The sequence below is a fragment of the Pocillopora damicornis genome, chromosome 5 (genome assembly GCF_964200805.1).
Source record: "Pocillopora damicornis chromosome 5, jaPocDami1.2, whole genome shotgun sequence".
In the NCBI taxonomy this organism is placed as follows: Eukaryota; Metazoa; Cnidaria; class Anthozoa; order Scleractinia; family Pocilloporidae; genus Pocillopora; species Pocillopora damicornis.
The window spans coordinates 27216863-27244789 of NC_142674.1; the positions used below are offsets into that span (position 1 = coordinate 27216863).

Genomic DNA, 27927 nt, shown 5'->3' on the forward strand with positions numbered 1-27927 from the left:
TCTTGAGCAGTTAAATTCTAGAAGTAAGGTTATCCAGATAATCTTTTAAAAGTAATAAACGGTTGGAGATTAAGAGATTGGAGATTATTTCTAGTAAAGAAAACATCCATTGGCAATAACTGCTGAAGGTTCCTGCTTAATAATCATTGCAATCTATACATAAGAATTAATCCAATTGAACAAAAGCTTATAAATGCTGTTTACGTTTTGGAAGTTGTAAAACGATGGTGAAAACCCGCCGCAAATTCTAAAAAACTCCCCCTTGTCACTTACCGATTCTTTGCCGATACTGACCGTTCTTGCACTCTTCGCAGCCGCCACTCCAAGATGACCACGCCATACAACCTTTAAAAACAATGAGTTGTGCGCAGTGTCATATGTCATATTATCACTCTACCTATGCTCTTTACTTCCTTGGCTGCATTAATCTGCAGCTTGTCATAAAGGATACCAAAAAACGTAATTATTATCGTCTATATCCCAGTTTCTAATTTCCAAAGAGACTTCGAACTAGCATCTCCAAGTTAAAAAAGATTGATGGCTTGAAGCTTATAAATCACCCAACTTACAGTTCCCTACTTATTAGCATAATTGGTGTTCTCTCAACATCTGTCAGGGATTTATCATGTTATAAGTCAAGGAGAGTGACACTGTTTTCTGTTGCTCAAATGGATGACTGTGCAAAAATTTTAAAAGAAACAAACCAGGATTTTTAGCGATTTCAATTTTTGATTTTCCACTTTATTGTAAAAGTTCCACCAGTATATGGCGGAAGCCTGAAGCGTTGAAATTCAATTGTTGTAACAATAAAAAGTTTTATTTCTCTGCAACATCTTTGTCCACACATCCACTGATCAACAGAGAAGAGTATCCTGTCTGAATCCCTCTATTGGGATCCATTTGTTGATAAATGATAGTTCAAGCATGGCTTCTTACAATCTGTTATATCAGTCAGGATGAGGATGTTAGGTGAACATGAAAAGAAAGATTCACATTCGATGAGTAAATTAGTGGCTCAACATAGCCTTGGAATACTTGACTAACACATCATAAGGGTAACAAACAAACTGAACTCGTCGCACTCACCCGCTTATGGATCCGGAAAGAACGCCGCGAAAGAGAAAAACAATTTTGAAAAGATGTTAATCCATTTATCTATTCATTTGTTTATTTGAACAAACCAGTTTGTTTGGTACGTCAATATATTACATTGAAATCGATAACTTGTTAAATCAAACAAACAATCAGCCACATATGACTGTTATCTGATGATAATTATACAAATATCATTTATTACAGAACTTAGCTATTGATTTTATACTAATACTGTCCACATCGGTAAAGTCGTTTGGATAGTAACATTATAACATTAACAGCTATCACTAACTGTCACTGATATACACTTAGATAATTCTTTGCTATTTACGATTGTAATTTGCGGATCAGTAATCAGCCGGTGCAGAGAGTCAATAATGTATATTAAGCCACAGGAGAGTTCTTTATTTATAGGAACGGATGATATTGATAGTTACCTTCCCTTTTGGCTAGACAGAAAAGATAAGATAAGAAAGAAGGAACAGTTAATGATCTAAATAACATAGCTTAAGTTATGAAATAACAATTCATCGTAAAACTCTACCCCCCCCCCCCTTTTTCTTAGGAAAGGAATTAGGTTCCAGTACTTTCTCAACAAATGGAGAGCGAGTATTAACGCCTAAATTTACATTTCCCAGAGAAGGACGTGATGTTGGAAAAAGATTCTCTAGAAACTTAAGAGAAAATTATCGAGGATGGGTTGCATTTCTAAATTTCTGTTTGACCTCGTTCACGCCGGTTTCGCGTTAAGGGTTTGACTGATTTTATGCGTGGTATGACCAGCCCTTGAATTACTAGTGTTAAACTTTGTTTTACTTCTGTTCTGCGTTTGTCAGGCCTTATAATGATCCTACGGTAGACGCCGTGAACTTTTTTGTTTGCGGTCTTGGACGAGATTCAGTCGCGATCAGGAAGTAGAGAAAGTTAGCATTGCTAAATTGAATGTTCCTCGTCAGCTGTAACCAGCAGATCACAGGATGAGGGGCCAAATATGCAAGTCTTTACCAATAAAATTGTACCGAAAGCACGAGTTGAACTCAAAATTCAAAATAAAGCATAAAAGTAAACTTAAAACACAATGATGACATGGATTTCAGCGTAAATTTCATTGGTTGAAACTGTACTATTGTAAGAGAAAGCGATTTTCGATGGGGATTTCAGAAGTACTCCTTCATAACATCGGGGTTTTGCTACGCCTCGTCCTGCACTACAGCTTCACAGAAAATTTGATTTCACATGCTCTCGTGTGTTTTCCAGTTCTGGATGCCAAATGTTTGCTTTGAACATGAGATTATTGAGGCTCCAATGATTTTTCGTTGTTCTGCTTCGCTGTGATGATAACCTAACTCTATTTTTACAACACTTAATCAACATGCACTCCGAAAAGAGTAAACAATTCATACGCGGACCGGTTGTAAATAGGATCTTAGGCACTAAAGGAAAATATAATTGTCTTGAGCATGATTATCAAGAATAAGAATTGCGCGAGATAAACTAAATTCAACTTACCAGCTGAGTGATTGCAGAAGTGGCATGTGAATAAAAGTTATAAAAGAAATAAAATTAAAACGTGCATCTGTTTCTCAAAAAGTTCATTTGTTTATTGAGAAATGCTATGCACTTTTTCTTTCGTTTATCACCTGTACTTTAGTTAAATATGTTAACGTATACGCACTGTGAAGGTGCCATGCAAATAGATATGCTTTAAATGACAGAGAAACATGTACTTACGTCCTAATCGTTTTTCACAATTGCCAAGGCCAAGGAATAATAAAAAAAATACATCAAGAACAGAAAAATAAATAAAATGAAAGTAATTAACTGCTAAGAGAGTTGATATTCATTAATCAGTCGGCTAAGACCTCTGCTCAACAAATAGTTCTGACATGAAACCATTTTCATGACTATGACTTTAATTCTCATAATTAGTTTCAAGTAACTAACACCTCAATTTCACAGTCTACCACAGATAAAATTCATTTTTTTAGTAAACTGAGCCACTGAATCAAAATCGAATCCTTATCTACTTATGGTTCACACTGAATAAATATTTCCACAAGAGCCTAATTCAAAACGGTTTCAACAAGTTTCCAACCATAAATTAGGAAGCAAGGCGAATATCAGAATGCCATGTTTATTGATGATCATAATAATAATATTAATAAAACGAAAATTGTAGCTTTCATTATTACAAAAGTAAGCGACAGTGACGCAAATATGTTACATGACTGTTACTGCAGTAGTGAAAAGACATGTGAAATCCGCCAAATAACTATAAAAAGAAAACACACTTACGATCTGTTTGCCCGTTAAGGTAGGAAATAAGAAAAAGAGATATGCTAGTTAGTGAGGCACATTTTTTATTGCCTACATTGTCCTTCAGTTTGGTATCGTGAAGTAAAAGCGTCTTTTTAATGGAACAGCCGGTAGTATGACTACACGTCTTATTACACTTGCCACACCGGTTGGGTATTTCAAATGGTTACCATGTTGGCATTCAATGGGGAAGTCTGACCGTATAACAGTCTTTAACATGCTGTCACCTAGCAATTGTAAAAAAGACATTTTGCCAAAATATAACTCTTGGCCGCAATCAAAAATGATGATTGGGGCGAAAACTATACCGGTTCATTGTAGGTAAAGCGTTTCCTTTTACAAATCTACTCTTTCGCAAAAATGATGATTACTCTGAAGGGAGTCTAACACATGATGACTGTCGAATAGTACCTAGTTTGTTAGAAATGTAAAAATGAGGAAAGGTAAAGAAAAAGCTACTTACGATCTGTTATGTCAATGAGACGTTGGTGAACCCGATGGAAAAGAAGAGAAAATGAATCAACTGAAATTTACTATCAGTTTAAAGCCGTTGTGAGATACTGTGTACTAATTGACTGAGTGGGAGGGCCGGACGGGAAAGTATTTGGCTCGAGGTCATGACGTACGGACCGAGCATAGCACAGAGGTCCGAGTGCCACGATCGAAAGTCAAATATTTCCCATCCAGCCCGACCTAACTCAGTCATTACGCATTTTATTGTATGACTTTTTAGTGTTGGAAATTGTGATTTTTTTTTTCTTAAATACCACGCGATAGACCGGCGCGCGCGAAATAACCACAAAAACTATTCTACAATTAATGCTTTTCCTTTCTGTTTTCGAGTTAGAACAGGAAACTCACATTTCATCGGAAAACGTAGCATTTGTTTCCATTTGTACTCTCTGCTGTCACTCATTTTTAGCCACAAAAGTGGACAATGTTTTTCATTTTAATATTTTTTGCCCAAGCGCACTAGGGCCGGGCGGCTTTTTCCGGACCGGGAGCCCGTTTCTCGGGGTTCTGGTAACTTAACGGGCCCGTAAAGCTGTTCTGCTTTCCTTCAAGATGGTTTCAAAAGCTTAAAAATTCTACAATAAAACTATTAGCTAAAGAAACAAAATGGAATACTTAGGTTGCCAGGCTGCTTCTCTCTTCCTAAAATTTTGATTTTAAAGTATTGCCTCGAGCCCGTTAAGTTACCAGGCATTTCGAGAAACGGGCGCCGGCTCACATCAACCCGTCCGGCCCTCCATACGTCAGCTTTTCTATGGAATTGCGCGAGGAGGGGCCAGGCGGGCCATATGCTAAAATCGATTAATGCGAATTAATTTATGCCTTCGAGCATACTTTCGGACATCAAGAGATTGTAATCTTGCACACACAAGAGGTTATAAGCTAGACACAAGATATAATAATTGGTTTTATAATCGCATGCGGACACCAACAAATGAACCACTTTGAGGTATGCGAAAACGATTGATGTTCTATAATAAAATAATAAAGTGATACTGCTTTCGCTGCCAAAAAAGGAAGCAAAAGATAACAACAAATACTAACTAACTTTTAAATGAAAAAGAACTTATAATAATGTTTGATATACCTCGCAAAGGTAAGAGAGTCAAAGCATTTTTAATTGAACAGAATAAAAGAAAAGGGCTTCGAGAAGGGTTCTTTAATTTTCACTTTTTTCGACGTTTTGCTTAATAATATGATCTACGTATGAACTAAAATAATTTCTTACCCACTAAATTGTCCACAAACCATGATTTTACAGAGGAAAGAGCAACAGCAACAGAAATAAATTGTTAGCTTAATTTAAGGGTTTCATACAAAATAATAATTAAAAAATTCAGTAACGGTTCGAACTGCGCTTTCTTTTACTGATCACGAGAAGAAACTATGCGTCTTAAGCACCCCAAATTTCAACTCACTGAAAAGAATATCTGAACTGGTCAGAAAATGTCGCACAGTTTTTTCTCGCGAAAATTAAAGAGACAGTAAACAAACTAGAAAACGGATTATAATTAGTCAATGAAACTCAATTAGCAGTTACGAACAGGCAGAGAGCAAATTCGGCACTACATTTCACTTTTTGATTACATTGAATATCAATCCAAATATTTAGCTTGCCTCAAGCAATTCCAATCCTATAGAAAACATTATCTTGACTAATAGCTATTTGGAAGAAATGAAAATGTTACTTGCTCCCTAATTTCCCAAATTTGGGTTAATACGTAAGATTAAAAGGAAAATGCAGAAAGAAAGAAAAGGAAGTAAGTACACTAGAGTACAAAAGCAATTTGATAAATACCTATAATCATGCAACCCTCAAAAAAGGAAATTTTAATCTTCAGATGTTTTGTGAAGTAAATTGCATGATAGAAATCCAAACGTACACATTTTAGCATAATGTTTAACACTGTCTGTGTCCGTGCTATTCTGAGAGCAACAGAGTAAACGTCACTTGAATTGTTTCTTAATTAATGAATGGTAAAAACCTTGAAATATTTACTCTTTTCGACATACAATTACTCGACTCGACTTGTTTGTAGTAATGTTGTTTAGTCAGCAACAATTATTTCAACTGATAACTATTAAGCAACGAAAGCTTTACTCTCTTTCTGATTTGTCAAATGGGGGATAGTGCACCAGGTTAAAACGAAAATGAAGAAAAAATATTAAAAGTAAAAGCACTAAAGTATGTATCAACCACAAACTACAAGTAGTCAATGAAACTCAATTATCAATCACGAACAGGCAGGCAATCTCGTGCCTCATTTCACTTGTTGAGCGATGTCAATCTAGATATTCCACTTGTCTCGCGCAATTTAAATGTAATAGAAACCATTTACACCAGTTTACTTAGACATTTACCATTATCTTTGTTAATGACGAGATAAAACTATTAGACAACGAAAACGTTACTTACTCCCTGATTTCACAAGTGAGGGCCAATGCATCAGATTAAAAAGAAAATGAAGAGAATCAATTTAGAAAGTAAACTAATAGACAACTCAATTATCAGTTACGAACAGGCACGCAAATCCCCCGCCTCATTTCACTTGTTGAGCGGTGTCAATCTTGATATTCCACTTGTTTCGATCAAGTTAAATGTAAAAGAAACCATGAACACCGATTTACTTAGACATTAACCATTATCTTTACTAATGACAAGAGAAAATTATTACACAACGAAAACGTTACTTACTCCCTGATTTGACAAGTGAGGGCCAATGCATCAGATTAAAAAGAAAACGAAGAGAATCAATTTAGAAAGTAAACTAATAGACAACTCAATTATCAGTTACGAACAGGCACGCAAATCCCCCGCCTCATTTCAGAGCGGTGTCAATCTTGATATTCCACTTGTTTCGATCAAGTTAAATGTAAAAGAAACCATGAACACCGATTTACCTAGACATTAACCATTATCTTTACTAATGACAAGAGAAAATTATTACACAACGAAAACGTTACTTACTCTCTGATTTGACAAGTGAGGGCCAATGCATCAGATTGAAAAGAAAATGAAGAGAATCAATTTAGAAAGTAAACTAATAGACAACTCAATTATCAGTTACGAACAGGCACGCAAATCCCCTGCCTCATTTCACTTGTATTTAGCGGTGTCAATCTTGATATTTCACTTGTTTCGATCAAGTTAAATGTAAAAGAAACCATGAACACCGATTTACTTGGACATTAACCATTATCTTTACTTATGACAAGAGAAAATTATTACACAACGAAAACGTTACTTACTCCCTGATTTGACAAGTGAGGGCCAATGCATCAGATTAAAAAGAAAACGAAGAGAATCAATTTAGAAAGTAAACTAATAGACAACTCAATTATCAGTTACGAAAAGGCACGCAAATCCCCTGCCTCATTTCACTTGTTGAGCGGTGTCAATCTTGATATTCCACTTGTTTCGATCAAGTTAAATGTAATAGAAACCATGAACACCGATTTACTTAGACATTAACCATTATCTTTACTAATGACAAGAGAAAATTATTACTCAACGAAAACGTTACTTACACACTGATTTGACAAGTGAGGGCCAATGCATCAGATTAAAAAGAAAATGAAGAGAATCAATTTAGAAAGTAAACACTGTAAAGCAAAAACTACAATTAGTTTATAACATAGAATTGTCAAATGCAACACGCAGAAAATATATCTCACTATTTATGTGTTTTGTATCACAACGTGCACGATAATAATTGGAAAGTGGTAGCCCCAATGAAATAAAAAAGAAAAAGAAACGAAAGATGAAAAGCAAAAAAGCGAAACAACGGCACCAGCACCAGGTCAGAGCGCGGACCTCTTGAGCCTGGAGATCTAAATACTTCCATTTTAACGGAACAATTTATGACACATAGTCGCAATGACAACATCGAGAGTAAAAAAAAACAATAGTTGTTCATCTAAACGGTGCTTTCACTCCGATGACAAACCGTGAGTTATGGTATCTTCGTTCACACGAAACAGAAAAGAGATATACAAATCTTTAAAAAAACAGTGAGATATACGAAGCATCTAAAGACTGGACCTAAACTCGACTTGGTATTTTTAAGTAACACTATGTCAAAAGCAAAGACAAGAAAGTTTGAACTTACCTACTAGTGTGTCCATCATATTCATGGTTGTACAGGAATGAGAAAGGAAAGAATAACTACATAGAAAAACAGCAAAATAACTGAAACGAAATTCCTACTAATTTATTCAAAATTCAGGATAAAGGGAAAATAAAATCTTCTTGGATATGTAAGACAGTACCACCCACCTCAAGAAATAAAAGAGAAACATAACAAACTGTCGAGTTAAAATAACTAAGTTTATACGAAACAGAAAAAAGATGTACAGATCAATATACAGATCAATAATAACTTTAAGATATACAAATCATCTAAAGACCGGACCTCAGTAAATTCGACTTTGAATTTATAGCGACACTATGTCAAAAGCGAAGAAAAGAACATTGGAACTTACTTTCTGATGTGTCCATCATATTCATGGTTATACAGGAATGAGAAAAGAAAGAATATATCAATATATCAACAACGAACTAAATGAGACGGAATTCCTACTAATTTATTCAAAATCCGAGAAAAAGGAAGAATGAAATCTTCAGTGGATACATAAGACTGTACCACCCACTTCGAGAAATAAAAGAGAAACATGACGAACAGTCGAGTTATGGTATCTTCGTTCACACGAAACAGAAAAGAGATATAAAAATCTTTAAAAAACAGCAAGATATACAAAGCATTTAAGGACTGGACTTAAACTCGACTTTGAATTTTTAGTAACACTATGTCAAAAGCAAAGACAAGAAAGTTGAAACTTACCTCCTGGTGCGTCCATCATATTCATGGTTGTACAGGAATGAGAAAAAAAAAAGAATAGATAAATAGAAAAACAGCAAACTAACTGAAGCGGAATTCCTACTAATTCACTCAATATCCGAGAAAAAGCGAGAATGAAATCTTCTTGGACGCATAAGACTGTACCACCCACCTCGAGAAATAAAAGAGAAACATGACGAACCGTCGAGTTCAAATAACTTAGTTTGTACAAAGCATCTAAAGACTGGACATCAGCTTCACTTCGAAATTATATTAACACTGCTAAAGATTGGCACTTACCCTCTCCTAATCATTACATCATTTACATGAAAGTACAAGAAAGAAAAGAAAAAAGAATGAATAAATAAACAAAACAACAACAACATCAAAAACTTAGGCAGAAATAATTCGTTCTAATATTTTTTCAAATTACGAGCGAAAGGGAGAATAAAATCGCCTTGGATGCTTAGACTGTGCCACCCACTTCGAGAAAAAATATAGAAAAATGACGAATATCAAGTTTTGCCACCTTCGCATACACAAAAATGAAAAATAACGCCTTGGCATTTAATTCAACTCATTGGATTCGTCACGAAGGGCTCAACGTAATTTTATTGCTGAAAAGGCTAAAATGCATTGGAGTCAGTCAAACTGATATTGGACATTGACTTCACCTAGACGATGAAATTATTTATTATTAAAAAGATCAACTGAATCAATTCTATATTCCAAACCCGTCCTACTCCCACACCAAGCGTGGAGTCAAATTGTGCTGCTTACTGGAGAACGCTTGTAATCGAGTAGTGAGCCGGACTTCTCAGACGGAGAGACTCAAAAGTAATGGAAAAAGTGAAATACTTTATCTACTTACGTTCTGTAGTCCAACGCAGATTTCAAAGGAGAAAAAAGATGAAAAGAAATATTTTGACGAAGTTACTTTCTGCTTAAAAATACTGTTTATTTTATTGCTTGCTTAATATTTTCGCCTGATTCGGAACCATAACAATAAGAAAGACACTAACAAATATGATATGCAGTGAGGATCGTAAATTGTTACTGTTGCTAAAGAAAACGAATCCATAATTTAACCGTTACCAAAAAGCCAACATAAAATCAAAGTGCTCTGTGAGCAAACTCGTGAATTGACACATGATTTTTTAGATTATGTTTAATGTTATCTGGTTTAGGGAATTTTGTGGTTGATTGTCATATCTAGAGTACGAGCAGTAGTTCAGTGTTCGCTAATGTAGCAAAGAAACAAAGTAACGTTGGGATAAGAAGGCATTACAATTGAAATGATCATGCTATTACATTTGACAAGGTGGATGATGTCATGTGTTTTAAACGTCTATCATTTTTGTTTCTGGTTCAAAAGAAAAGGTTGGAAGTAAATGTGGGTGAAAAGTGAGATTTACTGTCTTTCGTTGTAAATATTAGAAAATCAAGGCAATACTGTTTTAATGAAAGCATTAACGATTCCCTCTTTATCAAATGAGACAAACGACCCGAGTTTTGAGTAATATAACTAAGCTAAGCCTGCCACCGTCATTTTGGATCTCCGCCTGGGTAGCTTTAAGTCACGTGCTAGGCAGCGTATAATCAATAACAAGATAGAATTTCATTTCAGGCCTATTTACCAATTTTGTGGTGTGTAACTTTCGCATTTTAGTACGTTGTATGTATGTTGAATCTTCAAATTGTCTTGAAACTTAAAAGAAAATTGTTCTTTAAAAATTTCACTGAAAATCGGTAGCTAAAATTGTTTGTTTAGGTGTTATTTGATTTTCGTGTCAACTTGTTATTTCGTCAGTCGCCGGCATCTTTTGTTGCTTCACACAGGAAAAACACACGCGACGAAACGTAATGATCAATTTTGTCCTCAATCTCACGCTATAACAGAAAAAGCTTTTGAACATCTGTTAACTCCGAGCGCTTCGCAGTAAGTGATATTTTCAATGAATCTTCGGATTCTTTTCAAGTTCAAGGATTGTAAATTACAATTTTACGAAAAACGAAGGTTGTTCTGTTATTTTAGTGTGAATCCTTGCATGCCTGCCAGTCGCTGGCGCCGCTTGTTGAAACTAAAACGAAAAAAAAAAAACTCTTTTAAGATTATCATTGGCTTCTTTCTCACCCCACCACTATTCTTAGCAACAAAGGTCGCCATTTCGTCTGTTTATTGCTCGCCAAAAACTATCAAATGCACTCAAAAGCCTAAAATCTAAAAAAAGTTTACAGGAATCGACCAATCGAGCGAGCGAGCGAGCGAGCGAATGCCATTCCCCACATCGTATCTATAACTCGCTCTTGCGCATGCGCGCAATTCACGAGTTAAAAATTGTGGTCATTTGATTAATTTTAGCCCACCAAAAAATTTTCAGCTGCCAAGGGGCACCTTTTGGTTTTATCATTGTGCAAATTGAAACAATTTCGATATTTTATGACATGCTGAGTACACTTACAACCATCAAGAGAAAGTTATCATTATCGAGTAGTCCTTAGAGATAATCTAAAACGTATTTATCAATATGGCAAGCATTCAGACGAGCTGTAGGAAGAAATATTTTCCAAAGATGCTAATTAGTGCGAAAGAGGTACTAAAATTACTAAATGAGGAAAATCAACGAGATAAACTAAGTGAACGACTCCACTAGGCAAATCATTTTGATGAAATTGACCTTAAAGTGCCTATGACGCGATTTTTTTTTTATTTTCTGGTTGATAGCTGTTTAAAATAATTACCGCCTTGTAAGTTCTCCTTGAACAGTTTTTTTGCGCATTGGAGGTACCATTTGGCGGTCAAAAAGTGGCTCTATTAAGCGCGCTGCCAAAACGTTTATGCTACATATCACAGCTGTGACGTAAAAAACTGTAAAGACACGTCGGCAACTATGGTGGAGGAAGGAGAAATCTAGAAGAAAGGGCGAACGTACTGCGCGGCTGGAGCACCAAATGATGTTAACTAAAATAACAATACACATACAGTGGGTATTTCTATACAATACTTTCCAAAGGATGTAGCTGTAAGGCCAAAATGGACGCGTTTCGATCTTCGATCGCCGATCGGCCTTATCCTCCGTACCGGCTTCGAAGACGGTTGTTACGACAAATATCACTGGTCAAATCACAGGAAGATAACCAATGAATTCAGCTAAGGAGAGCGCTGATTAAGGGGCCTGTTCCCACACCGTACGCGATTAAACATTCTTTTCGGCTGACATTTCGCGAGCAGAGAACGGTGAGCTCCTTAATGTTGTTTATTTCACGCGCTTGAGATGTACTCATACTCCTTGTCTTTCCACATGACTACATTTGCGCTTTCCTTATCACATGAAAACCCTACCAATTACAGTTTCCATCGTATCTCAATAACAGAAATATATTATTTGTAATAAAGGTCAAGCTCTTTCCTGAGCTAACCGTTATCCTGTTGCCTGAACGGTGCGAAAGCTCTCACAGATACTGGCATAAACACAAGCTCGAAGGGGCCGTGTAATTGCTTAGGCTACAGGAATCGACCAATCGAGCGAGCGAATGCCATTCCCCACATCGTATCTATAACTCGCTCTTGCGCTTGAAAGTTATCATTATCGAGTAGTCCTTAGAGATAATCTAAAACGTATTTATCAACATGGCAAGCATTCAGACGAGCTGTAGGAAGAAATATTTTCCAAGGATACTGGCATAAACACAAGCTCGAAGGGGCCGTGTATTCTCCTAACCTAGGTTTTCAAAAATCTATTCCACGAGCCATCAATTCCCCCCTGCCCTCAAAAAAGAAAATTCTCAACAGTAGCAATTTCATTGAGATAATAGCACTGCAACAAAATAAATAAAAAAACACAAATATTATTGAATTAAATGGTAGCGAATCCCAGTGCTGTGTGAAAGTCGATGCATAGGAAATTTACATTTTACACTGATGTCAATTATTTTCCATCGAACGAGATGGATCATATGGCAATGCTGCACTTAAACTAAAGAAGTTTTCTCCATTGAAATCCCTTTTTGAGATGAACTTGAATCAGATGACTCTAAACGCACTCGTTTTCCATTTGACCGGCTCGACAACGATCGCCTCTACCTTTGCAATGTACGAGGAAAGGAGTAACTTGCTGTGAGACTGCCCGGTGACTTCTCGACGAAAAATCATCGTATTTCACGATACAGCTGATTCTTTCGTCAAAAGTTAGCTTTTGGTTAGCTAAGGGAATTACTCCACGGGAACGAAACCCTATAGCACCGACCAAGGGGAACCTTCGCCGCACTTAATTCGAAGAAATAAAATTTGAGGCAACAGGAACGAACAAAGCCATTCTTTCCATAGATTTCGCCATAAGAAACAAAACACAAAGCAACAAACTAAACACTGAATAACGGGATTTTTTTGGTCTAATCTTGACTTGAACACCACAGGCGAGAAACCGTCTTTGTCAGTCTTCATCGAAATCTGTGTTTGATGCACGCGGTTCTCCTTGGTAGAGCTGAACCGTTGTCGCAACGTCCATTTCTTCTTTATTACTTGAGCGCGATGTATCACAACTCTCGGTAGAGCTTCCTGAAGGTAGGTAGACAGCTATCGAACATTACTTAAAGAGTATTTCAACGCTCACCGATACAAAATTACAAGACATGTGAGAGTGTAAGTGTCAACGGAGAGTTTTTGCAGTTTTCTACGTCATCACCCGCTAATTCGTCACCACGGGATACTTTTAAGCCAAAATAAGAGCACTTTAGGGCCCGAAAAAACTGAGTTTTAAGTTTTCCGAAATTTCTCTTCTAATCGGGATTGGTTTATACATATGATAAGCTAAATATCTACGCAAAACAATTTCGTGCACTTCAAGGATAATCTAAATACCCTTAGCGTCCTATTTAGTGCTTACGAATTTTTTAAGGAATTACAGTGCTCGCATTAAAAAAATGTATTATTCCCTGATGTCCAGATGGCCGAGAGTGTATCTAGAATAATCATTATGTGAAATATTGAATAATGTATATTTTTTGCGGAATGCCAGAAATTAAAACCAGTGATAATTTACACAACTTAGATTAGTATTAGGGAGATGGATATTCTGATCCCATTTCCAAACAGTTTACTTTAATACCATTTCCACCCCGTATTTTTTCAATTCAGGTGACACAGTTCTTATCAGTCTCACTCTCTTAACCTCTAAAAGGGAGGTTACCCAACTAGACGCATTTGTGCGTTTACTCAGGCGCTCATAACGGGGAGTTATGATCACTATCTTCACACAATTTTACACTAATCAAAATTATACCAAAATTCTCGAACGTAATTGGTTATCGCCAGACCGATTAGAGCACTAATAGGACAGTGTACGTGTCATACCTGTAATTGGACAGTGTAATAGGACAGTAGATACGTTGTGCCTGTGTAAGTGGACAGTAAGCGATGTTGTCGCGTATTTTGCCGAGTTAATAGTTGTTTTTTTAATGAAAATGTACAACTGATGTCTATTTTCCTTCTCAAGTTTTGTCGTAGTTCTGGTTAATTGATAACAGGACCTCAAGTCGTCCAATTCTATCTGTAATCATACTCGTAATTAACAAATGCAACTCCCGCTGCGCGGTCGTCCGATTGTTATAATCACTTGTATGGTTACAGACCGAATTGAACTCTAATCAGTCCTATTACCATCATTTATTGCGCATGTATAAATTGCATAAGGCAAGTGAAAAACGTGTGGAAGGTATCTTGAAGAGTTATCCCTTCTACACAGCACAGTAATTTCACACGTTACTCAAGTAGTTCTTGAACCCTTAATGTGAAATTCTTGCACTCACGCTTGTTCCTTAATGTTCTTGAAAGCGATTTGTAAATGAACCGACCCTATCACGGAGCGCCTGAGTAAAAAGTGTTATCGATAAAAGCTCGTTTTGATAATGAACGTTAAACCACTTACCAACTTGATATGTCCAGTAAGATTGAGGGGGGAAAAGGAAATAAAAGAAGCAGAATTAGTGTTTCAAGGTTACAGCTTACTTTAAAACATTTCTGACATGTACGTTAGTCAGAATGTCTGTGATAAGCGTATATAATTAAAATGGTGGGTACTTACCGCCTGGAGATTAATTTCATTTTGGAAAATAGAGAGAAATAATGATAGAAGAAAATATTCTTAGTATTTAATGCAAAAGCTTGTGAGCCAATACATTTTTCTAACTACCGCTTTATCTAAATTTTAACGAATGAAAGTTTCTTGTGCACCATTTAGAACAACACGGCCTATTCTTAGAGTTACCTAATTTCCCGAATTTCAGAAATTCGCTTCGTTGTTTTAATAAAGCTGCCAATAGTTTCATTGATTGGGAAAACTTTAAAATGATTCATTAATGATACAAATTTAAGTGATAAGAGCCATTTGTAGGTAATATTACTCTATTATTAATCATAACATAGCTTAATGACTTATCAGTGAAACATTGCATAGTGATTAACCAAAACCTTTATTTAAAGACTTCATTGCAAAGAATTCCTTGATATGTTCAGCAATTTTCTTTTGCTCAACTAAATGTAACATCACAAGAGAAAAACGGTACAGAAAGTCAATGAAATTCAATTTTATATCTATACATTCAAATTTCTGAAAACATGGCTCGGAGGAAAATAAATTTAGTTGGATTGAGCTCAACTTACAGCAAGACCAAGTATGAAATAAAATTGAGTAGAACAATAAATGGGTTCTTTCACACTGATAAGTTTGTGTAGCGTCAGGTTCTTCAAATCAAGTAATTAAAATGTATATATCCAAGTTGAACTCTAAGAACATACCAACCAAATGCCTATTTTAGATAAAATTGAATTGGAGCTGAACAGCAAGATCAACGAGTGGATAAACGTACGTAACACAATAAATAGATACTTACACACTGTTGAGCATCAGGTGAAATGAAAGAAAAGATTCAAAAGTAAATTAATGCTCTCTTGCTTTATTGCGAGTCTTGCTGGTTTTTTTTTGTTTTGTTTTTGATTTTACAGTGTTTACACTCAATTAATTATCTCCTTCATTTGGTACTAAGGTGTAATACACCTGCTCCTTAAAAGATCAAAATTATGAAATACATCGTGAGCTATTTTCTTATTTCTAAAGTGAGAAAGAACCTATAGGTTTGTTTGTTTGTTTGTATGTTTTCTTTCTTAGGAGGCGGGGGGGGGGGGGGGGGAGGGGGGAAACATTTAAGTAGCGATCTCTGTAAGAGCGGTCTAAGACCTCAAACTTTGCCCATTAAAACCTTGAATTGAGCTGAGCAGCAAGATCGATGAATGGATAATTTTTTTTCACAATTATGATCCTCAGTTAGTTGTCTAAATAATCTCCAAATCTAAATGAGTGAACATATCACTTTTCGTGAGGGAACCAGGAAAGCTGCGTTACGGTCTAGTTTTTACCATCCGCCGTGATGTGAAGAAAGACAAGAAAGAGGAAACCATGAATCCTTAGTTTCATTGAGAAAGCCTGATTCAGCAGAACAGGCGCAATTTTTCAGCGTTTTGCGGTCAAACGGAGGCAAGCGCAAAGCGAGCGCGAGCGTGAGTCACGCGTGAGAGGAGGACTGCAAATATAAAAAACACGACAAAACACCTGTACCCCTATGCACACCAAGATAGAAAAATCACGAAAAACATTTTGAGAATAGTGAATAGCTAGGGAGGTTATGATTAGAACTAAATTATTTAAAAAAATGTCAGAATCATTGAAAAAAAAGCTGCCCGAAAGTTTTGTGACAAGTTACAAACACAACGTAAGATTAATCTAATTTTTATTACATATCAGTTTTAAAAAAAAATGATAAGTATTCAAATTGGATTTTATGCAAATATTAGTAAAGGCCTATTTCAAAAGAAATAGGATTGATCTTAAACAACAAGATCAGCGAATGGATAAACATACGTAACACAATCAGTAGATACTTACACCCTGTTGAGCATCAGTTGACATGAAAGAAAGAAAACAACAATTGTTCAGTGAAGTTTTGTTAATAATTTTAGCTTAGTAATCATTAACTTACATCCCCAGGGAAAAGGCCAGGAAAGCTGTGTTCGTTCCAATTCGGATTTTTATCAGGCAATATTTTCCACAGCTTTTACTCTCGACTAACTTCGAGAAAAGCCTCTTTATCTAAATGTTGGTATCGTTATAAAAAAAAGTTTGTTTTGACCATTTGTTTTGATAAGAACAAAGACAAGAAAGAGGAAAGCATGAACCCTAAGTTTCATTGAGGAGGTCTGGATCTGCAGAACAGGCGTAATTTTTCAGCGTTTCTCGGTCAAACGGAGGCAAGCGCAAAGCGAGCGCGAGAGCGAGTCACGCGCGAGAGGAGGAGTGAAAAAAAAAAACACAAAACACCTGTACCCCTATGCACACCAAGATAGAAAAACCACGAAAACTATTTGGAGAATAGTGAATATCTAGGGAGGTTATGATTAGAATTAAAATATTTTCAAAACTATCAGAATCATTGAAAAAAAAAGGAATCCGGTCTCTGGGCCCTTTTCCTTTTTTTAATAACAAAATGGAACACCATCATGTAAAATGTAGCTTATTATTTCTTATTGTTCTTTCTTCCAAGCTAGCTCCAACAAAATTACTCAGCTGCCAGAAAGTTATGTGACAAGTGACAAACACAACGTAAGATTAATCTAATTTGAATAACATATCATTTTAAAAAAAATGATAAGTATTCAAATTGGATTTTATGCAAATACTAGTCAAAGGCCTATTTTAAAAGAAATAGGATTGATCTTAAACAACAAGATCAGGGAATGGATAAACATACCTAGCACAATAAGTAGATACTTACTCGCTGTTGAGCATCAGTTGACATGAAAGAAAGAAAACGACAATTGTTCAGTGAAGTGTTGTTAATAACTTTAGCTTAGTAATCATTAACTTACATCCCCAGGAAAAAGGCCAGGAAAGCTGTGTTCGTTCCAATTCGGATTATTATCAGGCAATATTTTCCACAGCTTTTACTCTCGACTAACTTCGAGAAAAGCCTCTTTATCTAAATGTTGATATCGTTATAAAAAAAAGTTTGTTTTGACCATTTGTTTTGATAAGAACAAAGACAAGAAAGAGGAAAGCATGAACCCTAAGTTTCATTGAGGAGGTCTGGATCTGCAGAACAGGCGTAATTTTTCAGCGTTTCTCGGTCAAACGGAGGCAAGCGCAAAGCGAGCGCGAGAGCGAGTCACGCGCGAGAGGAGGAGTGAAAAAAAAAACACAAAACACCTGTACCCCTATGCACACCAAGATAGAAAAACCACGAAAACTATTTGGAGAATAGTGAATATCTAGGGAGGTTATGATTAGAATTAAAATATTTTCAAAACTATCAGAATCATTGAAAAAAAAAAGGAATCCGGTCTCTGGGCCCTTTTCCTTTTTTTTAATAACAAAATGGAACACCCTCATGTAAAATGTAGCTTATTATTTCTTATTGTTCTTTCTTCCAAGCTAGCTCGAACAAAATTACTCAGCTGCCCGAAAGTTATGTGACAAGTAACAAACACAACTTAAGATTAATCTAATTTGAATAACATATCATTTTAAAAAAATGATAAGTATTCAAATTGGATTTTATGCAAATACTAGTCAAAGGCCTATTTTAAAAGAAATAGGATTGATCTTAAACAACAAGATCAGGGAATGGATAAACATACCTAGCACAATAAATAGATACTTACACCCTGTTGAGCATCAGTTGACATGAAAGAAAGAAAACAACAATTGTTCAGTGAAGTGTTGTTAATAATTTTAGCTCAGTAATCATTAACTTACATCCCCAGGAAAAAGGCCAGGAAAGCTGTGTTCGTTCCAATTCGGATTATTATCAGGCAATATTTTCCACAGCTTTTACTCTCGACTAACTTCGAGAAAAGCCTCTTTATTTGAATCTTGATGTCTATTTAAAAGAAAAGTTTGTTTTTACCATCCGTTTTGATATGAAGAAAGACAAGAAAGAGGAAACCACGAACCCTTAGTTTCATTGAGGAGGCCTGGATCTGCAGAACAGGCGTAATTTCTCAGCGTTTTTCGGTCAAACGGAGGCAAGCGTGAAGCGACCATGAAGTGCGAGTCACGCTCGAGGAGGAGTGAAAAAAAAATACACGAACAAACACCTGTAACCCGCAGAACAGGCGCAATGTTCTGCGTTTTTCCGACAAACAGTGACAAGAAGGAAGCGAACACGAAGAGTGAGTCACGCACGAAAGGAGGAGTACAAAAAAAGGAAGGTAAAACCAGCTGTATCCTGTACCTATACCAATTTTTCAAGCTATTTTCCCCCAGACACCGGCGGAGACTACAACAAACATGGTTTTATGTCGAGGCAACATTTTCTCTAAAGAAATGACGGTTACAAATAAACATATGTTTCTATGCGAGCGAAACCTATAAGAAGGTGATATATTTGAACGTAAATAAATCTTTACAGTTATTTTGGTGTTTCAAATGCGTATGTGGACAAGTTTTGTAAACCTAGTGCGTCCGCTACCTTCGGAGGATAAATCTCATAAATGACATTTATCCCATCCCATTGTTTACAGTTGTTGTTGCTTATTTTTTAAGTTCAATTCTGTTCGTATTCCCAATTTACTTCTCTATGTGCTTGTAAATACATCAGCGATGCATTTCCTTTGCTTATCCTTTACAGTTGCCTTGTGCGGAATTAAAAAAAGGGCTTCTCGATAGCTTCGTCCATAAAACACGATACGCTACGCTTTTGTTGAAAGATATTCGTTTATCACATGATATTCACTAATCAATTTAATAGGAACAGTGGAAGTGTGGGAAGTATTTATTTTCTTGCGCTCCTCCCTCGCGCTCACCTAACGCTTGTCTCCGTTCGCCAATGAGACGCAAAAAAATTACGCCAAGCAAGACAAGGCGTGGCGTGACATAGTCGGCAACAAGTTATCGATTAGAAAGATATTTTTAAATATTGAGCTACCAAGTTAAAGATGAAAATGATTACGAAGCACGAAAATATAATCTCTTGTCATGAACTGTTTTTTCGACGGTTGATGATCAAACTTTGGGCTGCTTGATGGCTGACAGTTAAACCCATTGAGACCCTTCAAAGCGAACGCTTTACCTGAATTGCACCCGAAACTCATCTAGAGACATGTATTGTAACTTTAATCATCATATGACCCGTATGGACCCGCGCACCCTTCTTTTATATGCAAGTACATCCTATCTAGGTTGAGACAAAAATTTCGAAATCTCAAACACTAAGTGGTAAAATGTTCATTGACTGAGCTTGGTCGGGCCGGACCGGATAATAAGCACTAGTATGACCTCGAGCCAAAAGTTTACCTGTCCGGCCCTTCCATCCAGTCGATAAGTACATTTTACGTAATTTTTTCCTCTTTCAAAGTTATGCTGTTTGCCAAAACACCAATAAAACTCACAACCAAAAACGGGATGCGCACGCTCCAAAAAATTAATCCGCACTTTAGGTACATTACGTTTACATTTCAACAAAAAATCGCCTATATTTTATTATGTTTCAATGGTGAAGATGAACGAAGATATATGCATTTGATTAAATCAAATTGAATGAATAAAAAAAAAGAACAAAAATTTTACTTGACTTATGTAAGCGGTCAAACCAAATATGCCAAAGAGGGTTAATAAAAAATAATGGTTACTTACCGCCTTATTGTCACAAGGTCAGGCAAGATAATAAAAGAGGATAGAAAAGACAGTAAAATCATAAATCAGCAAATTGTGTCTAAATCAACAATCGTTTTAGTTCAACAGTTCACAATTCGAATAGACGATTAAAATCATACTCACATGCTGTATTGAGCAGTAACCAGTGGCAGAAAAGAAACAAAAAAGTTAGTTTAAGTGAGGAGAGTAATTTAGGAAAAGAATGCAGTAATGTTAAAAACTAATCAATGAAACTAGGTTAAACACATGGGATAAGAACTCCTTTCACAATTTTGAAGGTTTATTGGGCTGGAGACTTAGAAGATGAATAACCAACAATTAAAGGTAACAATATGATAATATTTATGGGCAACTGATACCTGTCTTTCCGCTTGTTTATTGAGGGACAAAGTTGTTTGCCAGAAATTGGTTTTCGATCTTATAAGCGGACTTGTCAACAATGGCATTTTTGCTTAATGGGGAGGAAGCTTGCAGTTATTGCCAGATTTTTATCTAATTTGTTTCTTTTTCTGCTTAGAAGTTTCCTTAATGTCAGCATGAGCAGAGGAAAATGCCAATTTAAAAAATTTATTCTGGTGTACTGTCGATGTTGTATTTTGATCATCCCTTTCTACATCGATATTTCAATTTTCTCAGTTTTCCGACTCTGTTTACTTAAAACCAGTTCCCTGAAAGTTGTATTTGATGCATTATCTTCTGCTGACATTCTTCTGCTGACATTATGGTCTCAGTCTCTCGCTCTCTCCCCTCCCTCCCCCCCCGTTCCCCTCTCTTCCCCTCTCTCCCCCTCTCTCTCTCTCTTATGAAAATCTTCCGCACCTGTTGTTCTTAGTTGTCCACTAAACCCAAGAAAGGCAGCGGCGCAGATGTGCTCGCAACGCAACTGCTTATTCATGCTTTAATCATAAGAATAATCTTGAACAAACAAACAAACGAACAAACAAGCAAAAACAAACAAACGGAGATGATAACGTATCATTATCCTTAAAGTAATTAGTTCTAAGCTTTAACTTACCGCCTGATGTATTTACATGTATTTGATCCACCGAAGACGATATCAAGAGCAAGGAAAACGATAGGGATAAGCAGAATTCAAGTATTATAAAAAAATTGTTTAGTTCAACTAACATTTATAGTTAAAGTAGGCAATACTAACACACTTCCCATCAATCATCATATGGGACTGAAGGCTGGCCTCGGTTATTCTTCATGAACTGTTTTCGAGATATATCATTTATTTTGCTATTACAACGACTGGTATTAGAACATCAAATTCTCATCCTCATCCTCTCATCCTGTGTTTTGCTACTCATGCACGTTTGCGGTATTTAGGAATGTTATGGAAAGTGGAGCAGAAACAGATGTCACAACTAAATTATTAACTTCAGTAATCTAATCATAATTAATCACTTACACGCTGGTGTATTTCACAAAGGCCGCACATGAGTAGAGAAAGCACAGAATGACAAATAAGTTAGGGAGATCAGATAAAAAATAAGTAAGCCAATAAATGAATTATGCATCGATTAATTTGAAGCTTCAACGTCCCCCACGGAAACCCCGAGGCGTTTAAACTTTTGGAAATTGATCCGTTCAAATTTCAGCCCCCGGGGCCAAAATTGTGTTTCAATACCCAGGGTCGGCCAGGGGGGGTAGTGGAATACCAATATACCCGAAAAAAAATCGACAAAATACCCCAAAATACCCCAAATTCCTCCAAATATACCCAAAAATAATCGAAGCTTTGAATACTTTATACCTGAAATTCAAAGAAAGTGATATACTGAATACCCATATTTAAGCTGCAATATACCGTATACCCGATTTAAAACGCCCCTGAATACCGAATACCCAAAAACCCTGGCCGACCCTGAATACCCTACCCAAGTACTGGACTTAATGGTCAATTTTTTTTAAAGGTAAAATAAGTGATCCTGACATTCTATACATTTGCCGAGCCTTATAAGCTAGACCTTGTAGACCTTTCTCCGGAGCCATTCGTACCCAAAAGTGAACTCTTTATCTTAAAACACCACATTATAAGTTAAAGCATTTTATTCAACACTTCCGGTTCAAATTCCCACCCCAGCCAGGTGAGGCTCACGGCATTCCCCAACCCCAGGCACAAACGACAGTTCCCCTACGGGGGAATGTTAAAGCTTTAAATTGATCGGCCCATTAATCAATAACTGAAAGAAAAGCGAAGCCATTTAGTATTGAAACGTTTTTAATGCAATGTGGTGTAACTGAAAAAAAAAGAAGGTATATTGTTTTTAAACGATTTTGATTTTCTTTCGGGGGAACAGAAGTATGGAGAAGTCTTTCTTCAAGACCTTTACCAAATAGAAGTTTCGTAAAGTTTAAGATGGTGACGCTTTGATATTTCCTTTGCAGGGAATATGAGGGAAAAAAAATCCTTAACATTGAATGGACTCAAATCCACGCTAACCAGTGCATTCAAAGTTAAGAGGCTGTCTCTCTTATTTCCACCCGGTCAATTTCGCGTCAAAAATAATTTTGCCTGAAACTCTGTCAACAGAAAGACTTTACCTAGGAAAGAACTAAATTAGATTTGGTTTGATTCGAAATAATTTTCTGACTGCATTAGGGGCCATAACTATTTCCCAGTCCGTAGGGACCGTCGCAACGTCTCGAAAATTAAAAAATTAGGCATATTTTGTAGCATTGTAAAATATTTCATTCGCATAGTTAAGCCACAAAATTTATATCAGATTGCTTGAAAACTTTTCTAGTTTGCCAAGAAAGTTAGAATTTGCCCTCTCAATATATTTGAAAAGGCGAATTTTAGCATATTCTGACGACTACAAATCGCCGTCGGCCGATGGCCGTAAATAACCTTGATTTAGACGTTAAGTTTTGGGATTTGGGACCTATTTGATGACTCTATCCTACACAGCCGTTAAGTTTAGACCTTTATAGGCAAAAGTATGAAAAAACCCCTGTACGTTTTCGATTTTTGAAAAGTTATGACCGTTTGAATCAGCGCATGTACGAGCATTGGCGATTTTTTCGCCCACACCAAAATCGAACCACTGGAGCAGATTTCGTCATAAATACAGCTTACCCGCTTTGCAGCCCGGCTTCATGGCTAACTTCAGAATTTTCTAATAACCAAATTGGTGAAATCCATGATAACCTCAACAATTAGCAAGGTATTGCCTTCGGAAAGTAGGCGGCATCCATCGCGATTCGTGGTATCAAAACAAAGTCGGAATTAGCCACATTTCGCGGTAAATCACCCATTTAACATCGCTACAGAGCTGAATTTTTTCCAAAGTCAGAATATAAACTCTCCATGTCTGGAAGCTGAGGGAGGAAATGAAGGTTTTAGGCTTCTGAAGTGAAGTAATAATCGCTTAAATTTAGATCACGACGATCCAGTTCGATGTTATACTGTTCTCATAAAGGTCCGCACAAAAAAGAAGACCGCTGATAGCTTGTGCCGTACGTTGTGCCGTATGGTTTCGTTTTGTATCCCACTTTACATCCCAATGTAATATTTGTGGAGAAAAATTTTGGATGAAAAGAATAAATGCTTTTACCTGGAGTGTGATATCATATAATTAATAAATCAGTTTCAAATATCCTGAGCTTGCTTCTCTCGGTTCCGCGTCGATTGTGTCCACAGATCAGCAACCTGTCAATAGTCGGAGAAATCGGCTACCAACGTGATAAAAACTTTGACACATGCTTCGTATGAACAGATGTTATGTGTTGCTTTTGGTAAATTTTCTATTGTTTTCATCAAAACATTTCACTGACTACTAGATATTATAAAATATTACACTATAACAACGCCGTCAGAACTTGATATCGGAACTACAAATAGTTTGTATCTGTAGAGCATATTCTACACTTTCAGCCACCGTATAAGACATTGTTTACACAAGTCTACTGAGAAACACATTGACAATCACTAATCAAGTCCGACAGTTTGTCTATGAGGATCTGTTTTTTGTCTCTCAATTTTACAGGGATCTCAAAATGACTACAAATGGCTCTCAACAAAACCACATTGAATTTCTGAAGTGTGTTACTGTGGTAACGTTCACAGAGGTCATACGTGTCGTAGCAGATTGGATGTGAGACTTTGATCTCTTTGTTAACTTTGTCTACCAGATCTTGTCTCTCAGAATTTTCCTGGACGCATTGGACATCTTCCTCCTCATCCAGCGATATCCCTATCACACCCTGATCTTTTCGTCGCATTGCTGCTAGCCGGGAGAAAAAGCTCTGAACTTGGCTCTTTATCAGCCACTGTTCTCTAGTGAACAAACGTGCATTTGATTCATTTTTCGCATTTCGCATGTCCACTACCACTTGGGCGGGGTCTGCCTTTCGCCCAGTTCTTTCTCCAAGTATAAACCGTGCCGTTAGGTATTCTTTTACCTTCTCTGAAAATCTAACGCTGCCCCATGGTTTGCTTACAGCCGATCCTGTTCGTAGAGACGAGTGGGGCGAAGAATTCACGGGAGAAGTGAGTGGTGTACTGGAATCTACCGAACAGCTCGAACACTCGATACCAGCGGTATCTATCGACGAGAACTTAAGGGCCCAGTCCCTTTTGATTACATCATACTGGCTTAACCTGCTGACTGTATGCTTTCCAACGTCCAGGTGCAGCTCTAGCTGCGAAAACGTTTCGAACACTTCAACACATCCAAGCACAGAGCATTCAAACAATGGCGTTGTACTCTCTGTTTCCTTGCTGCCCTTTGAACGACGCTTGACCACACGCTTTTCAGGAGGATCATAAAACCCTTGAGATTCTATGGTTTGAAGGGACGTTTGACCCTGGTGATTGATATAAATTACGTCATATGGAATGTACTTCCCTTTACCGATGCCATAACATTTCCAAACCCTCAGACCGGTATCTCCATATTCGAAGTTGTGGAAGCTACTAAAATGCTCAATCTTATTTATACAGAGAGTGTTCTTTGATTCGTCGACTATGCTCACTGCAGCTGTTGTTCCCTTCACTGGGTGTTGTGTTAATGCATCTCTCATGTCCACGGCAGTTAGAACATCGTGCCCTTCGTTGCAGTATGCACGAATAGAGGACTTCATTGGACAGAGGATACGATCGCAAATGTCTTTACCAGACTGCGGCTCCGAGTAGTGATAACTATGAACATCAACCCCAACTGCTTTTGCGACATCTCTCACAGCAGTTACTAGGGAGCTGTTGTGATAGCAACCGGCTTCATCTGACCTTAGATGGACTTTCTGCAGCAAAGGATTCTTTACTTTCAACTGCTTTAGAATATCTTCGAGAATTGACGTAACTGCATACCAGTCCTGAGTACACTGATCAAAGAGATGAGCGTACGAGATGACTTCCGACGTGTTAGACTTGCTTCGAGACACAACGCTACTAATGTGCCAACTTAACCCTCTTTTTCCGTACCAGTCACTTTGCTTCTCTCTATAGCGCAGCTGCAGAAACTTCATGGCCCAATCTATAACAAGAAGACACGAAGTCTGGTCAAGCTTTGCGATAATATCTTGCTTTGCACATTCCTGATTCACGGATCTCATAATGTGAGCTTTCCACTGGACGATAGCCTCTGAAGATTTCTGGATGTCGTACAACATGTCATTTTTTTGGTCCTCGCTGTAAAAACTTAAGGTTTTGTTATCCTTAACAATCTGTTGCATCTTCTGTAAAACGGAAGTAATCTCGTCGCATTGAGGGCAGAGAAGCGTGTGTTGATGTGAGCATTGTTCCTGGAAATCTGGATCGTTTGGATCGCTGAGACCAAACTTACGACAGTGGTCGGGACATTCGCTCTCATCTTACTGGCAGTGACTCTGAAACTGGGTTTTGAGGTACCTCTTACCCTCGCTGAGGGCTCTCCGCAGTTCGTCTGCCACGTTCTTTGTGAGCCCAATCTGATCAAGCTCCTCCACTATTCGGAGGAGTTGCGCGAACCCCGCCGACCCGTCAGCTGCTGTGTTATCCAGGCCACTAAGGGACTTCTGTTGAGAGGCTTCCCTTACCTCGAGGATGCGAAATAGGGTTGAACGGCTTAGTGGTTCAAACTTTTCTTCTTCGCAGAACTAAAGGTACTGCTTGACCATTGTTGACCTTGTGACTTTGCGAATGACATTTGGCATTGTGATCTTCTCACCACTGCTGAGCCTCAGTTTCCTCGTACTAAATGACACGTCTTGATAAAAGTAAGGGCGGTTCGCGAAGTCTAAGAAATGGTCAAGCTTTATTGGTGGCAGTCGAACTCGATGACACGGGGACTTTTCGACCATAGAACCTGAACCATACTCTCTTGCATGAGCTCTAGCGCGTCTAATTTGCCACTCGCTTAACTTTGAGTATGGCTCGTGGATTTTCTGAAGGGTCTTCACTGGATATCGATAAGCATATAGGCTTAGAATTTGGGTCTTCAAGGTACTCGTCATGGCGTTGCTGTAGGCCTGCATCAACGGTACAAGGTCTAAGTGGTTAGTCCCTTTATCTAGTGTAAAACAGGCCTGAAATAGCTGTTGTCCAGCCTTCGGCGCAATGATGTCACAAACGAGAGTACAAGCTTCAGTAGCCTTGTCAATGCAAATATCTTTCTCGTGTTCTTTTGCCTCCTCCCATGTACTTTTCAGCTGAAAGGTCAACGGACTGACGCGGTCAGCACCGGTTGCTACCGGGTTTAGTTTCTCCATGGCATCTGTAAACCCCGACATTGCTAACTCGCTGGTACTTTCAGCAGCCTCGTCGTCTCCAGAGCTCTGGCTGTCGGTCTCAGATCTGCATCCAGAGTCCAATCAGCTGTAAGGGCATTTGCTTTCGGTCGAGGCGGCGTCGCGGCAGGCGTTGATGTGACTGTTGCAAGATTTAAAGCCGCCATTCATTCGGCGACTCTGGGAGTTGAGAAAATCAAACAAAAATTTGAAGTTCTCCCGCCATGTGATTGACTGCATAGTATGTCCCTACTAAAATCTTTGCACGCATTGTTGCGGAAGTAGAATTTGTTGCTAACGAAGAACTCATTCTTCGTCAGCAATACGCACAAATAATTCCGTTCTGTTCACTATCAGCACCACCGCGTGCAATTTTATGGTACATTAATCAATCATTTTCTCTTTTTAGGTCACCCAATTTAAAGCCAAAACACTATTTGTCACTTTTTTAAAAAATGTTACCCATTTTGGCCGCGTACCTGTAAACATAACTTGCTTGCTGCATTAGCAATGTTGCGCAAAATGTTATAGTGTGTGGCCACGCCGAGGAAAACAATTTTGCTAGCATGCAGCATTTTAATTGAACATTTGTCCTTAAAAGTTCTCTAGGTGTCAATGCATATGATGGTCTGCTTTATTTATAGGATCAGGTAGCGTTATATCACCTGTAAGGTTCGTCCTCTTGCTGGTTACTTTCTTCGGGACGTTGCCCTTGCAACAACGTCATGTTCTCCGCGAGTTTGATC

General features: G+C 37.5%; 1 pseudogene; it reads right to left on the reverse strand.

The window, feature by feature from the left end:
* Positions 1-265: 265 nt before the first annotated feature.
* LOC149046275 (uncharacterized) lies at positions 266-27908 on the reverse strand (annotated as a pseudogene).
* Between the last annotated feature and the right edge of the window lie 19 nt (positions 27909-27927).